The sequence below is a fragment of the Zingiber officinale genome, chromosome 10B (genome assembly GCF_018446385.1).
Source record: "Zingiber officinale cultivar Zhangliang chromosome 10B, Zo_v1.1, whole genome shotgun sequence".
NCBI lineage: Eukaryota > Viridiplantae > Streptophyta > Magnoliopsida > Zingiberales > Zingiberaceae > Zingiber > Zingiber officinale.
In genome coordinates this window covers 33,387,948-33,394,138 of record NC_056005.1, presented here as the reverse complement: position 1 = coordinate 33,394,138, position 6,191 = coordinate 33,387,948, and the positions used below count along the sequence as shown (strand labels likewise).

The following is a 6,191-nucleotide window of genomic DNA, read 5'->3' as shown; positions in this document are numbered from 1 at the left end:
TATTCCTAGGTTGTTTGGATCGGTAGCTCGATATCCCCATCTCTTCACTTGAGGTATGTGATTTAATTTACCGTTCAGCATTTTGTACTCTTTACATGTTGTTAGTATTTGCTGATGGTAGATAACAAAATTTGGGGACCAAATTTTTATTAGTGGGTGAGAATGTAAAATACCGAAAAAATGACGAATAAAGATAAGGGAATTTTCAGGAATTTCTGGAAATTTTTCCGGAATTTTTCGGAGCTCGTATAGACGAGTTTACGGGGATAAAACGGGGTTCCGGGAAAGCCTGTTTAGGCTACCCATTTAAGCGAGGAAATGTTTATATTTATAATTCCTTTCCCGTTTCTTTTTATTTTTTATTTCTTTTCCTTCATTTCCTTTCCTCTCCGAAACCCCCGCGCGCCCCTCTTCTCTCCCCGTCACAACCCGTGCCCTAACCGTCGACCGTCGATGGTTTTCCTCCTCATATTCCTTTTCTTCTTCCCATACAACCTCTTCTCACCGTGCCTAGTCTTCTATTCATCGCACTACCGCTCGACGCCGCACTCCTCTTCTCCCAAGCGTCGGCGACGAATCTGCCACCACCGACCTACTGTCGGCCTTGTGTGCCGAGCACCGACATCCGAGCCCTAGCCGTCATCGTCGCACGGAGCAGCGCTGCCGACCTCCCTTGTGTCCTAGCGCTACTGTTTCCCTCTGCCCTAGTGACGACAGCCGGCCGCCGGCGCCCCTTTCCAGCGCCCTCCTTCCTTCCGAGCAGTGTAGATTGGCCTAGGGCTCGAGTTCACCTACATACTTCCTGCCGTGCCTAGTAGTGATCCTTAAGGTAGGTGGTCTAACTTGCTGTGGAATTAGGAATCGTGTAATTGATTTCCTTGTGATCTTCTTGCTGTTCTGGATCGGGAGGAGAATCTCAGATCAGTTCTTATTGTGTTTCCAGATCATAACTTGGATATTCTTCTCTGTTCTTGATCATCCCTTCCTTGAGGTGCATTTAGGTCATGGTTGAGGTAAATTGAAATTCAGATGATAGTGCATTTCAGGGATAATTTGGCTAATTATGGATGTTGGTGTTGAGATGATGAAGGAACAGTGAACTCTTTCTTCACAGATCACAGGGGATTGTTTTGTTGTCCTGTTGCTATATTAGAGGTAAACACTAACTTTAGCAATTGGTTTTGGTACTTTGGCTGTTGGATTATTGATGTGGGCGAGTTGGTTTTAATTCGATCAATGAAGGTATTGGAATTTGTGTTAGAATATGTTGGTATGTAGTACTTTGGTTATAGAAAGGATGATGGTGATATGATTAGGGTATTACCCTAATTTTAGGGTTAGAGGTTTTATTTAGCTATTTATAAGAATTGTATCGAAATAAAATATGTTTATATGTTCGATACAGGACTTTGACACGAGACGTGTATCTCGACTACCAGTTTGGACTTTTCGATTGGAGGAGGGTACTTTGACTTATGTCTTTTGATATGCATAATAATGTGTTTAACATATAGCAATGATTGTGTTTTCCATTTATTTCAGTTGGTCACTACATGATCTGTTACATGTTTGTTTGTTTACTTATTATGCACTGCATGTTATTATTTACCTGATCATACAGGCTTTGGAGGTAGTGACACAACCATATTATACATTATGTTCAGGACCTAGGGTTTATTTGATACCCTATCTGATCGGTGTACCTTCTATTTGATACATTGTCCTGTGGTACATACTTTGTATTTATTTATATGGTTATTGTTATGCTGTTCATGATATTGCCATGTTTAGTGTCATGCATCATCTTGCATGATTACATGTGATTGCTCCATTATTATCGAGCACATAGCCACATATATCCGTACACACCACCACTCGTGGGTTTATGGTATATCGACGGTGTGTGATTCTGCTTTGCCTCGTTGGTCTGCAGTGACTCAGGTAGTAGCCGTGACAGTTCCTTCTGTTTGGCTCCGTTGGTTTAGTATAGCAGCGTGGTAGCCGTGGCAGTTCTGCTGTTTGGCTCCGCTGGTCCGCTCATGGGTAGTGTGACGTGGTAGCCGAGATTCCTCCCGTCATCGTACGGGAGATGAGAGCATTTCGCCCCCATTTATGATTTGGGGTAGGAGTATGTGTGTACTCCGACAAAGATCCCGTCCCACTCGGTCACCATCGTGGGCAATGACGCCGAGTGCACGGTTGTCACTTACCCACCCTGGACTCACCATTGTGCGTGGTGCGTGGTACCGCCGGGGGTGACCATGTCATTGGCATCATATGCATGATGCATTTATTGCTTGTGTTTGCTGCATTTACTTGCTGTATTTATATGGATGCATATGATTGACATGCATACAGGATTATGACACTCTCGGTCTGACGACCCTATTGTACTTGTACATTGGTCCTGGTTAGTACAGTTTTCTCCTGCTTATTTCAGTTACATTTATCCTTCTAGTATCAGGAGACTGTACGCATGATTTGTGCTAGATGTTATTTTCTTTATTATGCATATCAGTTGTTACCCGCTGAGGAGTTGACTCACCCCCGTGGATATTTACTATTTTCAGGTTGAGGCTGTTGGAGGAGTTCCAGTCGCTAGTCCCCTGCATACCACGAGGGCATTATTGATCTTTTGGTTTTCTTCTTTATTGGACCATGTTTAGACTTGTTTTGTTTTGGATACTTTGGATCTTGTATGGATTGTTTTACTTGTGGATGACTTTTATTTGGATTTGTTTTTACTACATGCCTGCCTAGAGGGCAGAAGAGGTAAGTTCGTTGTGATTTATGTTTTATAAGTGTAGTGGAGTAGGACATCGGTTTTGAGCTTTATGGGTGTAGTTGAGTAGGGTGGATTTTGAGTCTTATTATCATTGCTTATTAAACTGCGTGGATGTCTATATGTTGTGGTTTGTTTATTATTGTTATTTATTCCAGCCACATGTGGCTGAGGTATATGGTGATGTAGTAAAGTTTCAGATTGTCCGCCGTACAAGGGAGATGTTGCCGAAATTTCTTCAGACAGGGACTCCTCCGGGGCGTGACAACATGTCTCAGAGGGTGAGTCACACAAACGCAAGAGTATAGGATGAGCTTCTCCCTTTTATCCAGGCTGTCATTCTATTACATGCCCATACCTAGGATGGGAAGAATAATCTGGTGGTTCAAAATAAAAGTTAAATTTCGTTGGATGACAGAATTTCCTATCGGCAACCATATTGGGTAAAATATTCCTGATCTTTAGAAAGTTTGTTTTCATCCCACAGAACATGATAATGAGTCGGCTTACCCGTCCCCTACTTGAAATGGGCAGAATAATTCACTTACTGCAGGTAGCAAAATTAGTAGAAGTTTGCTTATTTGCTGTATTTGTTTATTGAAGTTTAAGAGTTATGATTGTAACATTACTACTGTTGATGTAAAGTTCTGTGTTTATATTTGATTATGCTTTTTACCTTGCTAAGTGTTTCTTGTGGTCGATCGTGTGAGGATTAGTCGAATGAGGGATCCCATGTGTACACCCAACCGAATATGAGTTCGACCGGACTTTAGGCTTCTCTTCTACGCACACAGTCGGTTGGGATTACAATCAATCAGGGTAGCTTCCTTATTTACAAGTTTTGTTTATTCGTCTATATTTTAAGATTTACATGATTTTTCCCAATGGTCTTATTGGTAATTGATCCTTCAACGGAAAGAGAATATTCGAAGATATGGTGGTTCAGTGTATGATTCGATTTGTTCTGTCTATCATAAATGCCTCTTCCTGGGTGAGCGCCACGTATTCTTTTCTCCCCTTTTTTCGAGTAACCCTGGTATGTTTTTCATTCATGTCTTATCACACATTCTTTGTAAAATATTATTAGGACCAAATATAGAGCTAGAGGGGGGTGAATAGCTTGGTGCGATCTTCGCGGTCGACGTTGCCTGTTTCTTCAAGGATATGCAGCGGAAATACAAGAAACAACTACAACAACGCTAACAAATGGATTTTACTTGGTATCCACTTCACAAGAGGTGACTAATCCAAAGATCCACACACTCACGTACCCTCCACTATGAATAACACTCCTTTATGGTAACTACCAAAGGCGGAGAAGCGCTACAAGACTCTCAATATAGGAAGAAAGAAAGGGCAGTAAAGAACAAGCAAAATCTTACAATAAGTGCAGTAAAAGCCCTAACCCTAACTTCTCTTCTTCGCCTCTTGAGTTGGACAAACTTCCAAGAATCTTCAAGATCTGGCGTGGAGAGCTCTGTGGAGAAGCTATAAAGTCGCCTGTGAAGATCGGGAGGAATGGCCGAGAGTTCTGCCAAAGGAATCGAACGCGAGTAGCAACCAACATCTCCCAATCGATCGGGGAGGCTTTGGATCGATCGGCTGATCGATCCAGAGCGCCTCTGTACTCTGAAAAAAATGCATGGATCGATCAGTTGATCGATCTAGGGCTTATCGCGTGAAGTTGCGCCTCCCAATCGATCCACTGATCGATTGGGGGCTCTGGATCGATCGACCGATCGATCCAGAGGTGTTCTGTTCGGGCGATGCTTCTCCCCAGTCGATCCACTGATCGATTGGGAGGAGCTTTGTCGCAGGGACTCATCCGATTGATTGGCCGATCGATTGGACATGATCAAATCGATAGGCTGATCGATCCAGATCTTGGTTTTCGCCCAAACCAAGTCCAAAGCCCCCTAAACCAACATCCAGTCAACCATGACTTGTTGGTACATAAAACATAGCATCTGGTCACCCTTGACCAGCTAGGACTCTCTCACCAAGTGTCTGGTCAATCCGTTTGACGCACTTGGACTTTTCTCCTCTTGCCAAGTATCCGATCACTCCCTTTGACCTACTTGGACTTTCACCAGATGTCTGGTCAACCTTAACCCATCTGGATTTCCTTATGCCAAGTATCTAGTCAATCCCTTTGACCTACTTGGACTTCCACCAGATGTCTGGTCAACCTTGACCCATCTAGATTTCTCTTGCCAAACTTCACTCACCAGGACTTTCACCTAGCTTCACTCACTAGGATTTCCATTTGCCCAGGTTCACTTACTAGGACTTTCCAACTGCCTGGTTTCACTCATCAGGACTTTCACCTAGTTTCACTTACTAGGATTTTCACCTGGCTTCACTCACCAGGATTTCCTTCTGCCTGGCTTCACTCACCAAGACTTTCCTCTGCCTAGCTTCACTTACTAGGACTTTCTTCTGCCTGACTTCACTCACCAGGACTTTCCAGTCAAGTATCCGGTCAACCTTGACCAAGCGGGAATTGTATCAATAATCTCCCCAAATGAACTTCTGCACCTGCATTATCCATATCATCTAAACCCAATATATTGTCAAACATCAAAACTCAAACCAAGACTCAAGCTTGGTCAACCTTGACCTAAAGGATATTGCACCAACAATCTCTCCCTTTTTGATGTTTGACAATACCACATGTTAAGTTAGGAAATTAGGCTAATCCCATAGCCTCAACTCCCTTCATGCCAATATCTAAATGATGGTTCCCTTCATTCTTCTCCTTTTCTAGAGGGCAAACTCCCCCTTTAGGTACTGAAGGCCTAACTTAACCATGCATTCTCCCCCTATTGGCACACATCATAAACATGCCCCCATCTTTGGGCACATATCAACCACAACCTCTCCCCCTGAAGAGTTGCTTATCGTTGTTCATAACTTCACTCGTTGTGATCAATACGATAATGAAGATCTCATACCCTTCATTATCATCAATGCTCATCCTTGAGCATTGACCACTTGAATAACCCAAATGAAAGTCCCATGCCCTTCATTTGTATCAAATGCTCATCCATGAGCAAACTCCACTTAAACAATGAGGATATCCACTCCCCATTAATTTCAATGCCCAACCTTGAGCATTTTCTCTAAAAGAAGGTTAACCACCTTCCAAGGTGTATGAAAAATAAATTTTCATGTCCTTAAAGAGTAACTCCCCCTAAAGACATGGTCGTACCTTCTGTCATTACACCAACAATGACTTGGAATCCCTAAACCTTTAGGAAACCCAAATTTAGAAGTTTAGAGGGTCAAATGTTCAAAATTTGAAGCAAACCTCAACCTAAACTTCAATTTAGTCTTCCTCAACCAATCCATCCTTGTTTTCAACATGAAAACCCCCTTTGTATGTATACAAATGTATTTTGATGGGTTT

General features: G+C 42.6%; 1 long non-coding RNA gene across 1 annotated transcript; it reads left to right on the top strand.

Moving 5' to 3' along the window:
- The first annotated feature begins 376 nt into the window (after positions 1 to 376).
- On the top strand, positions 377 to 1,452 carry LOC122030109. Its single transcript, XR_006125311.1, has 3 exons — positions 377 to 829; positions 944 to 1,155; positions 1,406 to 1,452. It is a non-coding gene; the product is annotated as an uncharacterized LOC122030109 (long non-coding RNA).
- The last annotated feature ends 4,739 nt before the right edge of the window (positions 1,453 to 6,191 follow it).